The 21,473-nt window shown below is 36.8% G+C and overlaps 1 long non-coding RNA gene across 1 annotated transcript; it reads left to right on the plus strand.

Annotated features, from left to right (window-relative positions):
* Positions 1–3,139: 3,139 nt before the first annotated feature.
* On the plus strand, positions 3,140–20,884 carry LOC122689423. The gene is made up of 3 exons (XR_006339814.1): positions 3,140–3,152; positions 18,291–18,294; positions 20,744–20,884. It is a non-coding gene; the product is annotated as an uncharacterized LOC122689423 (long non-coding RNA).
* Positions 20,885–21,473: the final 589 nt, after the last annotated feature.

Genomic DNA, 21,473 nt, shown 5'->3' on the forward strand with positions numbered 1-21,473 from the left:
CTGTGGAAAATTCTGAAAGAGATGGGAATACCAGACCACCTGACCTGTCTCTTGAGAAACCTATATGCAGGACAGGAAGCAACAGTTAGAACTGGACATGGAACAACAGACTGGTTCCGAATTGGGAAAGGAGTACATCAAGTCTGTATATTGTCACCCTGCTTATTTAACTTATATGCAGATTACATCATGAGAAACACTGGGCTAGATGAAGCACAAGCTGGAATCAAGAATGCAGGGAGAAATATCAATAACCTCAGATATGCAGATGGCACTACCCTTATGACAGAAAGTGAAGAAGAACTAAAGAGCCTCTTGATGAGAGTGAAAGAGAAGTGTGAAAATGTTTGCTTAAAACACAACATTCAGAAAACTAAGATCATGGCATCTGGTCCCATCACTTCATGGCAAATAGATGGGGAAACAATGGAAACAGTGAGACTTTTATTTTGGGGGGCTCCAAAATCACTGCAGATGGTGACTGCAGCCATGAAATTAAAAGACACTTGCTCCTTGGAAGAAAAGTCATGACCAACTTAGCTTATTAAAAACCACAGACATTACTTTATCAATAAAGATCCATCTAGTCAAGGCTATGCTTTTTCCAGTGGTCATGTATGGATGTGAGAGTTAGACTATGAAGAAAGCTGAGCACCAAAGAACTGATGCATTTGAACTGTGGTGTTGGAGAAGACTCTAGATAGTCCCTCGGACTGCAAGGAGATCCAACCAGTCCATCCTAAAGGAAATCAGCCCTGATTATTAATTGGAAGGATTTATGCTGAGGCTGAAACTCCAGTACGTTGGCCACCTGATGAGAAGAACTGACTCATTGAGAAAGACCCTGATTCTGGGAAAGATTGACGGCAGGAGGAGAAGGGGACGGCAGAGTATGAGATGGTTGGATGGCTTCACTGCATCAATGGACATGAGTTTGAGTAAACTCAGGGAGTTGGTGATGGACAGGGAGGCCTGGCATGCTGCAGTCCACGGGGTTGCAAAGAGCCAGACACGACTAAGTGACTGAACTGAACTGATCTTACACTTTGTAAGAAAATTTTACCATGCAAGAATTTGTAACATCATGCATTAGTAATTTGGAAAATAATCCACTAAATCATGCAGGGCTTATTTCAGTGTACATTTATAGCATTGTATTTATTGATATCACCATTAAAAAAAAAAAAAAAAAAAACTTTAGTAACAGAAAAATGTCAAGCTCCTACTGGCAGATATATATTTTTCAAAATTCCAATTTTTTAACTCTTTTGTATTGGTAACAAATCATGCATGTTGATTTCTAGGAATGATAGGCTACCTTTACTAACTTTATGAAATTTTATGCTAGTTACCAAATTGTCAATAAATGTAGCTTGTCTGTCATTCATTTTTTTCAAGTAAAATTTGTAGCCATGAAAAAATGGCTTATTCTGGTTGCAACTAAAACAATCACACAAGTACTCTTCCTTGAAATAAACATCTTACTTCAGTGTTCAACAGTTACTTTATGCATTAATTCATGTTTCATCTTATAAACTATACCATACATAAACATATATCTTGGATAGCATGCTGCTGATATCTGCAACTCAAACCATCAATAAACACAGACAAGAAACACTGATAGAAAAGCTTATTCCTAACCAAAAAGAGTGGTCTAACAGAGCACTAGAGCTTTTAAATTATACCTGTCATACTCTAGCTGAACACCAGCTAAAAATCTGCTCCCCAGTAGCCCCTCATGTTTTCCAAGAGTCAGAGAGGTTAGCAGATTTTACACCTCACCTGATTCCAGTACAACAGAAAAAGGCTTTCTAATTCCTAAATACAGTCTTGTTCACCAGAAAGCATTAAGGCTGTTCTCAAAGGAAAATTGAGAACATTTACTACTGGTAAATGAAAGTTGCTCAGTAATGCCCTACTCTTTGTGACCCTATGGACTATACCGTGCACGAAATTCTCCAGGCCAGGACATTGGACTGGGTAGCCTTCCCTTTTCCAGGGGATCTTCCCAACCCAGGGATTAAACCCAGGTATCCTGTATTGCAGGCAGATTCTTTACCAGCTGAGCCACAATGGAAGCCCTACTACTGGTAAACCTAAGCTTAAAGAATAATTAATAGGAATTCTCTGGTGTTTCAGTAGTTAGGACTCTAGGCTTCTACTATAGGGGACACGGATTTGATCTATGATTAGGGGAACTAAGATCCTGCATGCTGCATGGCCAGAAAAATAGTAATAACTAGTAGGTAAAGTTATCTAAAGCAAAAAGTAAATGAAACTTAAGAAGGCTTGGAACTTTGGAAAGGAAAGAAGAATGTTGAAACATGTAAAAGCAGGAACAGTGTAATAGAGTACCCTTCTCATGAGTTTATTAAATCATGTTTGATGATTTATTTAAAAATTATAACATCTTGTAGTGCTTAGTGTATGTAGAGGGAATAAGGCAATTATATTTTAAATGTGGGAAGAGCAAAGGTAATTACTGAAAGTGAAGTTTTTAGATTTGGTTCAAAGTGACAAATGTCAATACTAGCAAACTGTGATGTTATATATTTATACTGCAATAATCAGAACAGCCACTAAGTAAAATATAATAGCATAATATACTCAAAAAATAGTATAAATAAATCAAGATGGAATCACAAAACACAGTAATACACACAATTCACAGGAAGACAAGAAATGATAAACAGAGGAAAGAGAGGGTGAACACCAAAATAAAAAAGAAATAAAAAGATGGCATATATAAGCCTCAAATGTAATTGTCCCAATATACAAATTAAAAACAAAAATTGATAGAATGAATACTTAAAAAAGGATTCCTCAATATGCTGTCTACAAAAAATTCATTTCAAATGCAATGCTATAGGTAGGTTGAAAGTAGAAAAAGACATGAAAACATATGTTTACCCAAAACTTGACTAAGATTAATTTTAAAATGGCTATGTTAATAATAGATATAATAGATCTGAGGAAAAAATTAAAAAATATGCAGTTATAATTATTGACTTCAATGGTAACATATAGATTTCCTAGACAGAAAATGAGCAAGAATGTAAACCAGAACAAAATCAAACAGAACAGAGACAATATAAGGTAATTATCCTATATAGAATACCATATCTAATAAGAATAGAATATTTTTTTCAGTTGCCCATTGAACACTTACCAAGATCAAGCTTATCCTGGGGCAGAAAACATACCTCAGTATTTTTTTTAATTTAAATGATGTCATTCAGCACATGCTTTCTGATCATATTGGAATCAATCTAGAAATAAATAATAGAAGGGTAATAAGAAAGTCTATAAACAATTTGAAATTAAACAGTACATGTCTAAACAATCTATTGGTCAAAAAGTATGTTTTGGGGGGGGGGAAATAAGAATATAGAACTAAATGAAATGGAAATGCAGCATATCTACTGAAATGTCAAGTAACTTTGAATCTTACAGATCATATGATGCAAGTGACACAGCAGGTTGCACAGCAGCCTAGATCTGTTGCAAAGCCTTCTCTTATTTTGGGCTCCACCCAAAATTAATGGTGTCTTAGGAAGCACACCTTAATTAGGTATATGCTGTCCCCCAATTCAAAAAGTTCCATATGCCTTTTTTTAAAATTTTAACAAGAGATAGATACAACTATACTTTACCTTAGAAGGGATATTGAAACATGTCCTATACAACTAGACCTCTAGAAATTTTACTGAGACAGAAGGTACTGAATTTTTGTCAGAATAATCTTTTCTCATCTGACATGCAAATGTCTTACAAATAAGTCTAGAGTAGTTGGTATTTCTTCCACTTGAGAGTCAATCAGCTTAATATCACCAATAAAGTAAGTCAATATAATTTCTTCTACAAGGTAAAGGTAATCAAGATGTGACCAGAACCCCTCCCAGACTTCAGAAAATACTACAAAGCTACAGTATTCAAAACAGCATGATTTTGACACAAAAATATGTAGATCAATGGAACAGAATAGAAATCCCAGGAATAAATCCATATAGCCATGGTCAGTTATTATTTGAAAAAGGAAGAAATATTTTACGAAGGAGAAAAGACAGTCTGATGAACAAGAGTGTTGGGAAACCTGGACAACCTCATGTAAATCAGTGAAATAGAAACAATCCCCTCATCATAAGCAACAATAAACTCAAAATTGTTTAAAGACCTAAATATAATACATGACATCATAGAACTCCTAGATGAGAACATTCTCTGAAATAAATCATAGCAAAATTTTCTTAGATCAGTCTCAGGCAAAAGAAACAAAAGAAAAAGTTAAAAAATGGGACCTGATCAAATGTAAAACTTTTGCATAGAAAAGGAAACCTTAAACAAAACAAAAAGACAATCTATGGACTGGGAGAAACTATTTGCAAATGATAAAGTCAACAATAGGCTAATTTTCAAAATATACTAACAACTCATATAACTCAATATCAATAAGCAAACAATCCAATCAAAACATTGGCAGAAGGCCTAAATAGACATTGCTCCAAAGAAGGCATGTAGATGGCCAACAGGCACACAGAAAGATGCTCAACATTGCTAATTATTAGAAAAATTCAAGTCAAAACGGCAAGGAAATGTTATCTCACATTGGTCAGGATGACTTTAATCAAAAAGTCTACAAATTAAAAGTGCTGGAAACAGTCTGGAGGAAAGGGGACACTCCTAAACTTTTGAAGAAAATGCACATTTGTAAAGCCACTATAGAAAATAATATAAAGTTCCTTAAAAATTAAAATTAAGCTAACACATTATTCAGCAACCTGATTGCATGCATCTATGCAGAAAAAGACTAATTTGAAAAGATGCATATATCTTACTGTTCAAAGCAGCTCTTCTTACAATAGCTAAGATATTGTTATTTTTCAGTGGCTCAGGTGTCTGACTCTTTGTGACTCCATGGACTGCAGCACGCCAGGCTTCCGTGTCCTTCACTCTTTCCCAGAGTTGGCTCAAATTCATGTTATTGAGCTGATGATGGCCTCCAACCATCTCATACTCCGTCGCCCCCTTCTCCCCCTGCTCTCAATCTTTCCAAGCATCAAGGTCTTCTCCAATGAGTCTTCTCCATCAGGTGGCCAAAGTATTGGAGGTTCAGCTTCAGCATCAGTATTTACAGTGAAATTTCAGGGTTGATTTCCTTTAGGATTAACTGATTTGATCTCCTTGCAGTCCAAGGGACTCTCAAGAGTCTTCTCCAACACCACAGTTCGAAAACATCAATTCTTCAGCACTCAGTCTTCTTTATGGTCCAGCTCTCATATCTGTATATGACTACCTGAAAAATCATAGCTGTGACTAGATGGACCTTTGTCAGCAAAGTGATGTCTCTGCCTTTTAATATGCTGTCTAGGTTTGTTACAGCTTTTCTTCCAAGAAGCAAGTGTCTTCTAATTTCATGGCTTCAGTCACCATCTGCAGTTATTTTAGAGCCCAATTTCCCCATAGCTCAGTCGTTTAAGAATCTGCCTGCTATACAGGACACCCAGGTTTGATTCCTAGGTCTGGACGATCCCCTCGAGAAGGAAATGGCAACCCACTTCAGTATTCTTGCCTGGAGAATTCCATAGACAGAGGAGCCTGACAGGCTACAGTCCATGTAGTCACAAGAGTCAGACACGACTTAGCAACTAATCCACGACCACTGCTTCTACTACTTCCCCTTTTCTTTGCCATGAAATGATGGGACCAGATGCCATGATGTTAGTGTTTTTAATGTTGAGTTTTAACCCAGGTTTTTCACTGTCCTCTTTCACATACACACTACTGTATAAAATAGATAAACAACAATAATGTATTGTAAAACACAGGAAGCTATATTCATTATCTTAAAATAAGCTATAATGGAAAATAATCTGAAAATATATATTCAGAAAGTAATCTGAATATACATGGTTCATATATGTGTATATATATAAATGAATCACTTTTCCATGCACCTGAAACTCATATCATATTGTAAATCAACTAAACTTGGCGGGGGGGGAAATGTCAAGAGATCAAATTATAGCATAAAACTTGGCAGAGATGTTAAATCCTTGAGGTAGGACAGGAGATATTTTTCTGGCCTTGCTAACTGAAGGAATACTACTTCTAGTAGTCACTATTAACAGATATTGAGGCTAAAATAATACATTTTTCTAGAACAATGGCTGCATGCCAGGTACCAGAGGATTTGTTCATTTACTCAAGCAAAAAAAAAAAAAATACACAAACACACACACACACACACACACACACACACACATTTGGGACAGCAGCAGCATGGGAGTCATTGCTTTGTCAGGTTTACCACAGTCCGTTTTCATTATCTCAGATCCATCTGTTTACATTACAACCCAAATAAATGAGTTGAAAGAGGATAAGATGGGAATTACCACTCCTGTGTCCTTCAAGTTCTTGAAAGTGGTACTAATGTCTACAATCCTTTCAGGAACTTGGTATTGGTTTTGATTTTGCTATTTTCCTAGGTAAGGCACTTCCAATGGATCTTCTTGGTCTTTTTTATGATAACAGTCTCTACTTCACTGGTCAGAGAGCCATTATTGGGATTCTTTCTGTCGTTAAGTATGTCGATTCCAATTCTTCAGTCTGGAATTGGGAAAATAACCACATTATCAGTCAGTTCAATAGCTCAGTTGTGTCTGACTCTTTGTGACCCCATGGACTTCAGTACAGCAACTTCCCTGTCCAACACCAACTCCCGGAATGTGCTCAAACTCATGCCCATCGAGTCGGTGATGCCATCCGAACATCTCATCCTCTATTGTCCGCTTCTCCTCCTGCTTTCAATCTTTCCCAGCATCAGGGGCTTTTCCACTGAGACAGCTCTTCTCATCAGGTGGCCAGAGTTTTGGAGTTTCATCTTCAACATCAGTCCTTCTAATGAATATTCTGGACTGATTTCTTTAGGATGGACTGGTCAGATTTCCTTGCAGTCCAAGGGACTCTGAAGAGTCTTCTACAACACCACAGTTCAAAAGCATCAATACTTTGGCACTCAGCTTTCTTTACAGTTCAACTCTCACATCCATACATGACTACTGGAAAAACCAAAGCTTTGACTAGGCAGACCTTTGTTGGCAAAGTAATGTCTCTGCTTTTTAATGTGCTGTCTAGGTTGGTCATAGCTTTTCTTCCAAGGAGCAAGCATCTTTTAATTTCATGGCTGCAGTCACATCTGCAGTGATTTTGGAGCCCCCCCAAAAATGTCTGTCACTTTTTCCATTGTTTCCCAATCTATTTGCTATGACGTGATGGGACTGGATGCCATGATATTTGTTTGTTGAATGTTGAGTTTTAAGCCAACTTTTTCACTCTCCTCTTTCACTTTCACCACATTATGGGTTCATCGAATCACTGGCCACTTTGAAGTGAACTTGAGTTCATTTCTGTAAGACTCTACTCAGACTGGTGGACTGCAGTAATGTTTGGAGCCTCCTGGAATTAGTGTTAGCTTAGAGATAGTGTGCAGTGACAAAGTCAGTATTTTCCTTTCTCCACTGAACTGTCAGACTGGTAAGATGTTGTAAGCTATTTTGGAAAAGGCTTAGAGAAACAGTGTAAATTTTTGGCAGTGTTGTGGAATTCTTTCTTTATGGGGGTTTGCTTCTCCATTTTGGTGATTCAAGTTAGATTTCTGTTGGCTGATTTGGAACTCAATCACTTATACGTGTGTGTGTGTGTGTGTGTGTGTGGTCAGTTGCATCTGACTTTGTATGACCCCATGGACTGAAGGCCACCAGGCTCCTCTGTCCATGGAATATTCCAGACAACAATACTGGAGTGGATTGCCATTTTCTCTTCCAGGGGATCTTCCCGACTCAGGGATTGAAACCATCTCTTGCATCTTTCCTTCATTGGAAGACAGATTCTATACCACTGCACCATCTGGGAAGCTTATATAGAGATCAGGTAAAAATTCAGTAGACAGCTCAGTGGCACTAGCTCTTACTGAAATCTCTGTACTACAGAGAAAAGCAATCACAGTACTCTTAAAGCATACTTATTTCTCTCAGTCATGGTGAAAAACTCTTCCAGTGTGCATGAGCAGATATAATAAATCCTCTCCAATATCCCAATCTCCCTAGCCTTTATATCACTTCCTTTATAGTATGTTAAGACAAGTCTGGCATTTTAACTTCATATGCTCTAGGCCACTATTTGGTTCATGTTTGAGCCAATGAAGAAAATAAACTTTTAGGTCCTTTATAACCCTTTGAACACTATTCTAGAGTCCAGGATCTCTGCTTAACATATCCATACCAATAAATTTGGCTTCATATAATTTTATTTTTGATACTATCCCTGAATTAATATTAATTTCCACAATCAACCTCCCATACTCTGTTTATATACACAGTAAAAATTATGCAATTGTTTTTGTAGCATTGGTACTCTTGGGTCCCAATTTATACCTCATCTATCACAAACCCCTGAGACTGAATCTAGTTATTCATCGTGAAGCAAAAAGGGGTGGTAGAGGTAAGTCTCGGGGGGAATCATCTGTATCTTGCAAGGCATCTACCTCAGAAAAGGCCATTCTGGGTTCTTCAAGCAGAGTATTGTTAACCTCCTCAGAGAGGTAGAGTGGCTATTTATATTTTCAAAGAAAATAGCAGAATTTAGGGGTTTGATATTTCTAGCTTCATTGAAATCTTCCAATATGTCCTTAATTCTAATTTTCAGGATACAATTCTTCTTCAATCACTTTAAAGAAGATATTCTGGGAGGTTGGGAATTTAATATGTATTGAATGTAATCAACTGTAGGATGAGATTCTTTAGCTCTGTCCATAGGAGATAAGAATTTCTTTCAGGGAAGGCATAGAAACTTTAAGACCATTTATGCAGAGTTTGATCTGAGTATTTGAAACCTTGAGCTTATTTTTCTCATTCTATATTTTTTTCCAGCAGTTAGGTGAAAGCATTAATCTCATTCCTCTCATAACATTGATAACATTTTTTTCTGAATTATTAAATTCATAGTCATTTAGAATCTTGCCTTTGTACACATTTGATTTGAATATCCAGTGGTGATAGTTCATATCTCTCTATTGCCATATCAAACCATGAACTATCAGTGTCCTCTCTATCACTGAAAATAGAGTTATCAGTGCCTTTTAATGTAGTTATATTACAGAATCATTACCAGAAACACAATAATTCAGAAAACCAATCCTTAAGATTCTGCCCTTCCAGAACTATTCTCAATACCAAAATTTATATCAACAAGGGTTACCCAGATTGAGAGACAGACACAAACAGAGATTTATTTTAAGGAATATTCTTTTGATTGTGGGGGCTGGTAGTCTGAAATATATAAGACAGTTTGGAAACTCATACAGGAGTTAATTTTCTAGTCCTGAGACAGAATTTCTTCTTTCTCCAGGAAATCTTGATTTTCCTTCTGTAAGCCTTCAGCTGATTGGATGAAGTCCACCATTACTTTGAAAAAATATCCTTCTTAAGATTAATGTATTTTGCATGTTAACCAGATTTACAAATTATCTGAATAACATTGCCTAGATTAATGCTTGGTTAAATAATTGAGAACTATAATCCAGCCAAGTTGACATATGAAATTACCATTACAGGGACAAATGATAAAAATTCAACTAAGATGAAATAGAAAAATTTGAGCAGTCTTAGAACTATTAAATAGCTTGAATATGCAGTCTAAAAAACTCTCTTAAAAAAAAAAACTTTCCAAAATCAAATATCCTTACCAAGATGGTTTCACTGGGAGAATTTCACCAACCATTTATAAAATAATTCAGAAGTTTTATAGTTTATATCAGAAAATGGAAGATTAAAGAACACTGTGTGTGTGCTAAGTTGCTTCAGTTGTGCTCAACTCTTTGCAACCCTGTGGATTGTTGCCCACCAGGGTTTTCTGTCCATGGGATTCTCCAGGCAAGAATACTGGAGTGGGTTGCTATACCCTCCTCCAGGGGATCTTCCCAACCCAGGGATGGAATCCACGTCTCTTATGTCTCCTGCTTTGGCAGCCAGGTTCTTTATCTCTAGCACCATGTAGGAAGCCCAAAAGAACATACCCCACACATTTTATGCAACTCATAATTACCTTGATATCAAAACTGACACAAACTGTAGAAAATGAAAATTACAGATAATATATCATCAATTCAGACAAAAGTTCCCCACAGAATATTAAGAAATTTAAGCCAACAATGTTTAAAAAGAATTACATACTAAGACTAAGTGGTATTTATATAAGATTTGCAACAATGTTACAACATTTGAACATCAATGTAACCCATTATAAAGGATAAAGATGAATAATATTGTGACCATATTCATTGATGTAGAAAACATTTTTGAAAAGCAATACATTTATTCATGAAAATGACTGACATCAATTTAGAAAAAGAGGGGAATTATTTTAGCCTGATAAAGAATTTCCACCAAAACCTATAGTTAACATCATACATAATGATGAAAAAATTAATATGTTACCATTAAGATTGGGAGCAAGATGAGAATGTCTGCTCCTACCTGTCTTATTTCAATAGAGTACTGAAAAATCTAACCACAGTAAAAAGGTAATAGAAAGAAAAAAATCATACAGAAGTGAAAAGAAAAGATAAATTGGTCCTATTTGCAAATTACATGATTGTCTACGTAGGAAATTCCAAGGAATTTACTAAAATTTCTCTATAACTAATTGAGGAGTTCAGCAAGGTCACAAGACACATGATCAATCCATAGAATCAGTATCATTTTTATATATTAACAACCATATGTGAAAACTGAAATTAAAAGCACATATTATTTACAGTTGCTCCAAAAGTGAAATAGTTAAATATATATGTAACAAATTGCACAGAATCTGTAGGCTAAAAAAAAAGAAACAGAAAAATGCCAGTGAAAGAAGCCAAAATAAATGAAGAAGCATACTATGCTAACAGAATGGAAAACAACATTGTAAAATCTCTCAGAAGTAATTTGTAAGTTTCATGGAAATAATACCACAATCGCTGAAAAGTTGTTTTTTTTGTTTTTCCCTAGACTTAGACAACTTTTTCTAAAATTTATGTGAAAAGTCATATAAATTATGTTACTGGTCTTAGAGTATTTGGAACAATCCTGGAAATAATAAAGTGGGCCGAATCACTGTATCCAATGTTAAGACTTACTATAATGCAATTTTAATCAAGATAGTATGACTTTGCTAGGGATATAGAAACATAGATCAATGAAACAAATAGAGAACTCCCCCCAAAAATACACCCCCACATGTGTGCCTGTCACAGTCTTTGTAGACCGGGACCTGGGGACTGGAGGTGATGAGAAGAGGGACGCAGGGGACCCAAGTCTCGAGTGAAACAAAGGTGCTTTATTTGCAGAAATGAATGCTTATATATCTTCATACAAGGCAGCTTTAGGCAGTAAAAAAAAAAAAAAAAAAAGAAAAGAGCAACAACAAAGCCAAGCAAGTAACAATCTTCAAAGGGCCAGAAAGCGTTCAATATCTTGAGTAAGAGGGGCATAACTGAATAGATTACATTTAAGTAAGGTCACTGAAGGGAGTCACTGAAGGGAGTCCAAGCAGGTGCCCTTTCTCATGATCTCAGTCCTGAGAACTGCGTGCAGTTCTGCTCGCTCCTGTTTTCCAGGAACTGATAAGGAATAGAGAGTCCTTGAGAAACAGCACACAAAAGAAGAACATATTGGATCCCTTAAAGTTGAACATCCCCTGACATGCACCTGCATGCTAAGTTGCTCAGTCGTGTCCAATTCTTGTGACCCATTGACTGTAGCCTGCCAGGCTTGTCTGTCCATGGGATTCTCCAGGCAAGAATACTGGATTGGGTTGTCATGCCATTCTCCAGACCCCCACATACAGGACCAACTGATTTTGACAAAGAACACAGAGCTTCTTTTTGCATCTTTCGCAAAAGTAATTTAAAGAAGTAGTTATAACCTTTTTTTTTTTTTTTCAGGCAGAAGTATTTGGTATTTTGTTGTTGTTGTTGTTTGTTTAATAATGAGATTGCATGCATGTGTGCTCAATTGCTTAAATTGTTTCAGACTCTTTACAACCCTATGGACCGTGGCCTGACAGGCTCCTCTGTCCATGGGATTTCCCAGGCAAGAATACAGGAATGGGTTGCCATTTCCTTCTTCAGGGGATCCTCCTGACCCAGGGATCAAACCTGAGTCTCTTACGTCTCCTGCATTGGCAAGTGGGTTCTTTTTTTTTTTTTTTCATTTATTTTTATTAGTTGGAGGCTAATTACTTTACAATATTGTAGTGGTTTTTGCCATACATTGACATGAATCAGCTATGGATTTACATGTATTTCCCATCCTGAACCCCCCTCCCACCTCCCTCCCCATCCCATCCCTCTAGGTCATCCCAGTGCACCAGACCCGAGCACTTGTCTCATGCATCCAACCTTTCAACAACAACAAAAATGACACTGAAACTAATAAACAACTGTGAATAAATAACAAAGAAACCTTGGCCTAAACCAACAAGAATTATCCAACATGTGTGTATAGAGGTTTCCCACACCAACAGGCAATTCTTATATGCTAGCAGGGTGTCTGAGAATTCAAATCAATTTTGACACTATCTCTCTGGAGATCGATTCCACAGATAAAGAGCTCAGTCCCAAAAGACCTTACTCTCCCCTTCAGAGGCCAGAAGCAAGCCATCATTGTTTCCTGCTCTTCTGACTTACTGGCTACAAATTGGTGGTTCCAACAACCCCCTCAAACTCTAAATGCCAATTACAAGTCCAGGTTGTTACCTGTACTTCTGACCAATTGGCTAAAAATCAGAGGTTTCCATACCCATTCATCCCAAGGTTAAATTACTCTGTTTTTAATGGCTCACAGAACTCAGGAAAACCTGTTTACTCACTAAATTATCAATTTATTAAAAGGATATTAAATGATACAAATCAACAGATGAAGAGATACACAGGGCAAAATCATGAGCAAAGGATCTTCTATTCTCATGGGACTTGAAGCCCAGTTTGGTGGCACATGGAAGCATTTTGGTTCCCCAACATGGAAGTTCTCCAGAAAAGGGCCAAAAAAAGCTGTCATTAGGGTTTTTATGGGGGCTTCATTACACAGTCATGATTGACTAAATTACTGGCCAATAGTGACTGATTCAGCCTCAAGCTCCTCTCCCCTCTCAAGACAACAATGGGTGCAACTGAAAATTCCAAAGCTCCAATCCTAGCAACGGTCTCCATCCTTAGGTGCTTCCAAAGGTTGCCTCATTTACATAATAGGAGACATCTTTATCACTCTCAACACTTAGGAAATTCCAAGGGTTTTGGGAACAACAAGACAGCAATCGTGGATGAAGAGCAAATATATATGAGAAATATATTTTGGTCATCTGAATGGCCAAATACATATTTCCTAGAAATCAATATCACAGATGTTTTACTTTTATTTCTTTTTGGATAATTCATAGTGTATAGAAACAAAGGTGATTTTTGTACATTGATTTTGTGTCCAGTGACTTTGTTGAATTTGTTTACTAGTTCTACCAGTTTATTGGAGGACACTCTAGGGATTCCTGAACATTCACTCCAAGTATGTCATCTGTTTATAAAGAAATCATTTAACTTCCTCCTTTCCAATTTGGAATGTTATTCATTTATATTTCTTCTAATTGTGCTGGCTAGGATTTCTAATAGTGTTGAATAGAAGTAACAAGACTGGGTAAACATGTCTCATCCCTGATCTTAGAGGAAAAGCTTTCAGGTTTCTACCACTGACTATGATGTTTGCTATGGACTATATGCACTAATATATGCACTATATTATGTTGTGGTACATTCCTTCTATACATAATTTGTTGAGATTTCTTATCATGAAAGAATGGTAATTTTTTTCAAAATTTGTTTAATATTATTTAGATGTTAATATACTTCCCTGTAGCTCTGTAGTAAAGAATCTGCTTATGATGCAGGAGACCAAGCTTTGATCCCTGGGTTGGGAAGATGCTCTGGAGAATGGAGTGGCAATCCACTCCAGTATTCTTGCCTGGAGAATCCCATGGACATAGAAGCCTGGTGGGCTACAGTCCATGGGGTCACAAAGAGTTGGACACAACTGAGTGACTAACACACACACAGATGTTCATATGATTTATTTTGTTAATACAGTGCTTCATACTGATTGGTTTGCAGATATTGCACTATCATGTATTCCAAGGTTATACCTATTTGTTCATGTATATGATCCTTTTTAATGTACCATTGAATTCTAATTTCTACGATTTTTGTTGAGGATATTCTCATTTTTGTCCATTAGAGATACTTGCTTATAATTTTCTTTACTTATAATGTTTTTGACTGGCTTTGGTGTTGGGGTATTAATCAGTTTTGAAGTGTACCCTCCTTTTCAATCTTTTGGAAGAATTCAAGAAAGACCAGTGTTATTCATTTTCAAATGTTTTGTAGCCTATAAGGCCATTTTATCCAGAGCTGTTCCTTGTTGGGAGGTTTTTTATTACTATGTCCTTCTTGTTGGTTTTACTTGCAATTTTTCTGTTCTGACATGCTATTTCTTCAGGATCCCATCTTTATAAGTTGTATACTTCTGGGAATTTGTTAAATTCTTCAAAGATACCATATATTTTGGTGTATAATCATTCATAGCCATCTCTGATGATCCTTTAGAATTCATGATATCAAGTATAATGTCTCCTCTTTCATTTATAATTTTATTTGGGTCCTCTGTATTTTTATTGATTAGTATAGATAAATGCCAACTTTGTTTATGTTTTTAAAAAGTCTTAGTGTTGTTTTTTTTCTATTATCTCTCAACTATTCATTTCATTTATTTCTATTTTAATAATTTTTCCCTTCTTTTGCTAGTTTTGGGCTTACTTTATTCTTCTTTTTTTCTAGTACCTTTAGATGCAAATTTAGTTGTTTGTTTGAGATCTTTATTTTTTCTGTTTTTGTTGTTGTTGTTGTTGTTGTTTTCTTTTGTTTTCCCTAAAGGAGAAACAAAGAGTGGCTTTATTACTTTTCAGGAAAAGGGGGAACACAGTAGGATAGTACCTCAAGAACTCTGCACCAAGATCTTTGTTTTTTCTCAATGAAGGCATTATTTGCTTAAATTTTCCTATTAGAATTAGTTTTTGTGTATCCCACAAGTTTTGGTACATTGTATTTCCATTATCTTTTGTCTGAAAATATTTTTAAATTATTTCTTTTTAATTGGAGGATAATTATTTGCAATATTGTTTTTGTTTCTGCCATACATCAACGTGAATCAGCCATAGGTTTATATATGTCCCCTTCCTCTTGAACCTCTCTCCCACTTCCAATCCCATCCCGCCCCTCTAGGTTGGACAAAGCATATATTGTCACACAGCATTGGATTTGAGCCGCTTACATCATACAGCAAATTTCCACTGGCTACCTATTTCATGTATGGTAACGTACACATTTCAATGCTACTCTCTCAATTTGTCCCACTCTCTATTTTCCTCACCGTGTCCACTGACTGTTATTAATGTCTGAGTCTCCTTTGCTGCCCTGAAAATAGGTTCATCAGTACCATATTTCCAGATTCCATAAATATGTGATAATATACAATGTTCATTTTTCCCTTTCTGACTTATTTCACTCTTCATAATAGGGTCTAGGGTCTAGGTTCATTCACATCGTTAGAACTAACTCGAATGCATTCCTTTTTATGCCTGAGTAATACTCCACTGTTATATATGTACCACAACATCTTTATCCATTCATCTGTCAATGGATTTCTAGGATGTTTCCATGTCTTAGCTACTGTAAATAGTTCTGCAGTGAACACTGGGGTACATATGTCTTTCTCAACTATGATTTCCTCTGGATATATGCCAAGTAGTGGGATTGTTGGACCATGTGGTAGCTTTATTCAAAAATTTTAAAGGAACCTCCAAATTGTTATCCATAGTGGCTTTACCAATGTATATCCCCACCAAAAGAAGTTTCCCTTTTCTCCACATCCTCTTCAGTATTTATCATTTGTAGATTTTTTAATGAAATATCTTCAAGAAAATTGGAGATACCAAGGCAATACTTAATGCAAAGATGTGCACAATAAAGAAAAAATGGCAAGGACCTAACAGAAGGAGAAGAGATTAAAGAGAGGTGGCAAAAATACCCAGAAGAACTATATAAAAAAGGTCTTAATGATCCAAGTAACCACGATGGTGTGGTCCTTCACTTAGAGTCAGACATCCTGGAGTGTGAGTCAAGGGGGTCTTAGGAAGCATTAATATGAACATAGCTAGTGGAGGTGATGGAATTTCAGCTGAAATATTTCAAATCCTAAAAAATGATGCTGTTAAAGTACTGCACTCAATATGCCAAGGAATTTGGAAAACTCAGCAATGGCAACAGGACTGGAAAATGTCAGCTTTCATTCCAATCCCAAAGACAGGCAATGCCAAACAGTGTTCAATATACCATACAATTGTGCTCTTTTCACATGCCAAGCAAGATAATGATTAAAATCCTTTAAGCTAGACTTCAGCAATATGTAAGCCAGAACTTCTAGATGTACAAGCTGAATTTAGAAAAGGCAGAGGAACCAGAGATAAAATTGTCAACATGTGTTTTCTCATAGAAAAAGCAAGCAAATTCTAGAAAAAACATCTATTTTTGCTTCATTGACTATGCTAAAGCCTTTGACTGTGTGAATCATGAAAAACTATGTAAAATACTTAAAGAGATAGGATTAGAGACTACCTTACCTGCCTCCTGAGAAACCTGTGTGCAGGACAAGAAGCAATAGTTAGAACCAGACTTGGAAAAATGGACTTGTTGAAATTTGGGAAAGGAGTATGTCAAATCTGCATATTGTTGCCATACTTATGTAACAGTGTACATAATGCAAAATGCTGAGCTGGATGAATCTCAAGCTGGAATCAAGATTGCAGGGAGAAATACCAATAACCTCGGATATACAGATGATACCACTCTAACGGCAGAAAGTAAAGAGAAACTAAAGAACCTCTTGATGAGGATGAAAGAGGAGACTGAAAAAGCTGGCTTAAAACTCAACATTCAAAAAACTAAGATCATGGCATCTGGTTATCACTTCGTGGCAGATAGATGGAGAAAACAATGGAAACAGTGACAGACTTTATTTTCTCAGGTTCCAAAATCACTGCAGACCATGACTGCAGCCATGAAATTAAAAGACACTTGCTCCTTGGAAGGGAAGCTATGACAAACCTAGACATCATATTAAAAAAGAGAGAGAGAGAGAGAGAGATCACTTTGCTGACAAATGTTCATATAGTCAAAGCTATTGTTTTTCCAGTAAGCATTTATGGATGTGAGAAAGTGAAAGTGAAAGTCACTCAGTAGTATCTGACTCTTTGTGACCCCGTAGACTATACAGTCCATGGAATTCTCCAGGCCAGAATAATGGAGTGGGTAGCCTATCCCTTCTCCAGGGGATCTTCCCAAACCAGGGATTGAGCCCAGGTCTCCCGTATTGCAGGTATACTCTTTACCAGCTGAGCCGAAAGGGAAGCTGGAACATAAAGAAGGCTGAGTGCCAAAGAACTGATGTTTCCAGCTGTGGTGCTGGATAAGACTCTTGAGTGTCCTTTGGACAGCAAGATCAAAGCAATCAATCCTAAAGGAAATCATCCCTCAATATGTATTGGAAGGAATGATGATGAAGCTCCAATACTTTGGTCAACTAATGTGAACAACTGACTCATTAGAAAAGACCCTAATGCTGGGAAAGATTGAGGGAAGAAGGGGAGGAAACGGGGGAGATTATTGGATGGCATCACAAACTCAATAGACATAACTTCTGGCAAACTCAGGGACATAGTGAAGTACAGGAAAGCCTGGTGTGCTACAGTATTGGGGTTGCAAAGATTCAGACACAAGTTAGCAACTGAAAAACAACATTATGACCAGTGTGAAGTGATACCTCCTTGTGATTTTGATTTGCATTTCTCTAGTAATGAGTGCAGTATGCACCTAACTGAATCAGACGTTAATAAGAAGAGGTGGGAAGAATACACAGAAGAAAAATACAAAAAAGATCTTAATGACCCAGATAACCATGATAGTGTGATCACTCATCTAGAGCCAGACAAACTAGAGTGTGAAGTCAAGTGGACCTTATGAACAAAGCTGTTGGAGGTGAAGTAATTCCAGTTGAACTATTTCAAATCTTAAATGATGATGTTGTTAAAGCGCTGCACTCAGTATGCCAGCAAATTTGGAAGACTCAGCAGTGGCCACAAGACTGGAAAAGATCCGTTTTCATTCAAATCCCAAAGAAAGACATCGCCAAAGAATGTTCAAACTGCTGCACAATTGCACTCATCTCACACGCTAGTAAAGTAATGCTGAAAATTTCCAAGCGAGGCTTCAACAGTACCTAAACCATGAACTTCCAGATGTTCAAGCTTGATTTAGAAAAGGAAGGGGAACCAGTGATCAAATTGCCAACATCCGTTGGATCATAGAAAAAGCAAGAGAGTTCCAGAAAAGAAATCCCCTTCTGCTTTATTGACTACTCCAAAGCCTTTGACTGTGCGGATCACAACAAACTGTGGAAAATTCTTCAAGAAATGAGAATAGAATCCACCGTAACTGCCTCTTGAGAAATCTGTATGCATGTCAAGCAGCAACAGTTAGAACTGGACATGGAACAACGTACTGGTTCCAAATCAGGAAAGGAGTATGTCAAGGCTGTTTATTGTCATCCTAGTTATTTAACATCTATGCAGAGTACATCATGTGAAGTGCCGCACTGGATGAAGCACAAGCTGGAATCAAGATTGCAGGGAGAAACATCAATAACCTCAAATATGCAGATGACACCACCTTTATGGAAGAAAGTGAAAAGGAATTGAAGAACCTCTTGATGAAAGTGAAAGAGGAGAATGAAAAAGCTGGCTTAAAACTCAACATTCAATAAGCCAAGATCATGGCATCTGGTCCCATCACTTCATGGCAAATAGATGGGGAAACAGTGAGATACTTTATTTTTTAGACCTAAAAAATCACTGCAGATCATGACTGCAGCCATGAAATTAAAAGATGCTTGCTTCTTAGAAGAAAAGCTATTACAAACCTAGACAGCATATTAAAAATCAGAGACATTACTTTGCCAACAAATGTCCATCTAGTCAAAGCTATGGTTTTTCTGGTAGTCATGTACTGAAGTGAGTGTTGGACCATAAAGAAAGCTGAGCACCAAAGAATTGATGCTTTTGAACTGTGGTTTTGAAGAAGACTTTGAGAGTCCCTCGGACAGCAAGGAGATAAAACCATTTAATTCTAAAGGAAATCAGCCCTGTATATTCATCAGAAGGACTGATGCTCAAGCTGAAGCTCCAACATTTTGGCCACCTGAGGCAAAGAACTGACTCACTGGGAAAAAACCCTGATGCTGGGAAAGATTGAAGTCAGGAGGAGAAGTGGACAAGAGAGGATGAGATGGTTGGATGACATCACTGACTCAATAGACATGAGTTTGAGCAAGCTCCAGAAGTCGGTGATGGACAGGAAGCCGGTATGCTGCAGTCCATGGGGTGGCAATAAGTTGGACACAACTGAGTGACTGAACTGACTGAGTGATTTGTGACTCAAGATGTGATCTTTCCTGGAGAATACTCAACGTTTACTTGAGAAAAAGGTGAAATCTACATTTTTGGATATAATTACTGGTATATATCGATTAGGTCCAACTGATCCAATGTATCACTTAAAGCTTGTGTTTCCTTATTAATTTTATATCTAGGTTATCTGTTCATTGTTTGTGAGTGGGGTACTAAAGTCCACCACTATTATTGTGCTACTGTCAATTTTCCCTTTAATAGTTGTAAGCATTTGCCTTATGTCCTATGTATTGAGGTGCTCCTAGTTGGGAGGATATATAATTATTGCATCTTCTTCTTGGAATAACACCTTGATCATTACTTCATTATCTCTTGCAATGGTCTTTATTTTAAAGTCTATTTTATCTTATATGGATATTGCTTTTCCCAATTTTTCGATTTCCATTTGCATGGAATTTCTTTTTCCAGTTCCTCACTTTCAATCTGTATGTGTCCCTAGGTCTGAGGTGGGTCTCTTGTAGAGAGCTTATTTATAGGTCTTTTAAAAAATCTCTTCAGACAATCTGTGTCTTTTGGTTGTAGCATTTATTTCAGTGACATTTAAGGTAATTATTTATATGCATTATTTTATTGTCATTTATTTTATTATTTTTTGTTTATTTTTGTAAGCCTTTTCTTTTCATTTTGTTTTCTGTCCAAATAAGTTACTTTAATATTTGTTGTAAAGCTGATTTGCTGGTGCTGAATTCTCTTCAATTTTTCTTTTCTGTAAAGCTTTTGATTTCTCTTTTGAATCTGAATGAGATCCTTGCTGGATAAGATAATCTTGATTGTAGGCTTTTTTCCTTTCTTCACTCTAAGTATATCCTGCCACTCCCTTCTGGCCTGCAGAGTTTCTGGTTAAAGATCAGCTGTTAGCCTTATAGGGATCCCTTTGTATTTTATTTGTTGCCTTTCCTTTGCTGCTTTTAGTACTTGTTCATTGTGTTTAATTTTTCTTTGTTTGGTTAATATGTCTTGGCATGTTTCTCCTTGAGTTTATCCTATATGGGACTCTCTGGGCTTCCTGGACTAGGTGGCTATTTCCTTTTCCATTTCAGGGAAAATTTCAACTATAATCTCCTCAAATATTTTTTCATAGCCTTTCTTTGTATCTTCTTCTTCTGGGACCCCTGTAATTAGAATGTTGGTGCACTTAATGTTGTCCCATTGGTCTCTGTGACTGTCCTCATTTCTTTTTTTTTTTTTTTTCTTTATTCTTCTCTGCTTCAGTTATTTCCACCATTCTATCTTCCAATTCACTTATCTGTTTTTCTACTTCAGTTATTCTGCTATTGGTTCCATCTAATGCATTTTTAATTTCAGTTGTTATGTTGTTCATTGCTGATTGTCTATTCTCTAATTCCAGTTTCTTGTTAAACATTTCTTTTATATTCTCAATCTGTGCCTCCAGTCTACCTATCTTTGCCTCCATTATATTTGCAAGATTTTCTATCATATTCACTATCATTACTCTGAATTCTTTTATAGGCAGACTGCTTATTTCTTGTGGGTTTTTACCATGTTCCTTTACCTGTTCCATGTTTCCCTGTCTTTTCATTGTGTTTAATTTACTGTTTGTGGGATATCCTGTCTGCAGGCTGGAATTTCATAATTTTTCTTAATCATGGCATCTGTCCCCTGTGGTTTGGGTTGCACCAGTTCCTTGTGAATGTTTCTTGGTTGGAGGGTCTTGTGACTGTGTTCTGGTAGATGGAGCTGGATCTTGTCTCTCTGTAGAGTTCTGCTGTGTCCATTAGTGTGTTTTGGGTTGTCTATGGGTTTCATGTGATTTGGGGCAGCCTTTCAGCTAATGAGCAGGATTGTGTTCT

This window comes from Cervus elaphus, chromosome X (genome assembly GCF_910594005.1).
Source record: "Cervus elaphus chromosome X, mCerEla1.1, whole genome shotgun sequence".
Lineage (NCBI taxonomy): Eukaryota > Metazoa > Chordata > Mammalia > Artiodactyla > Cervidae > Cervus > Cervus elaphus.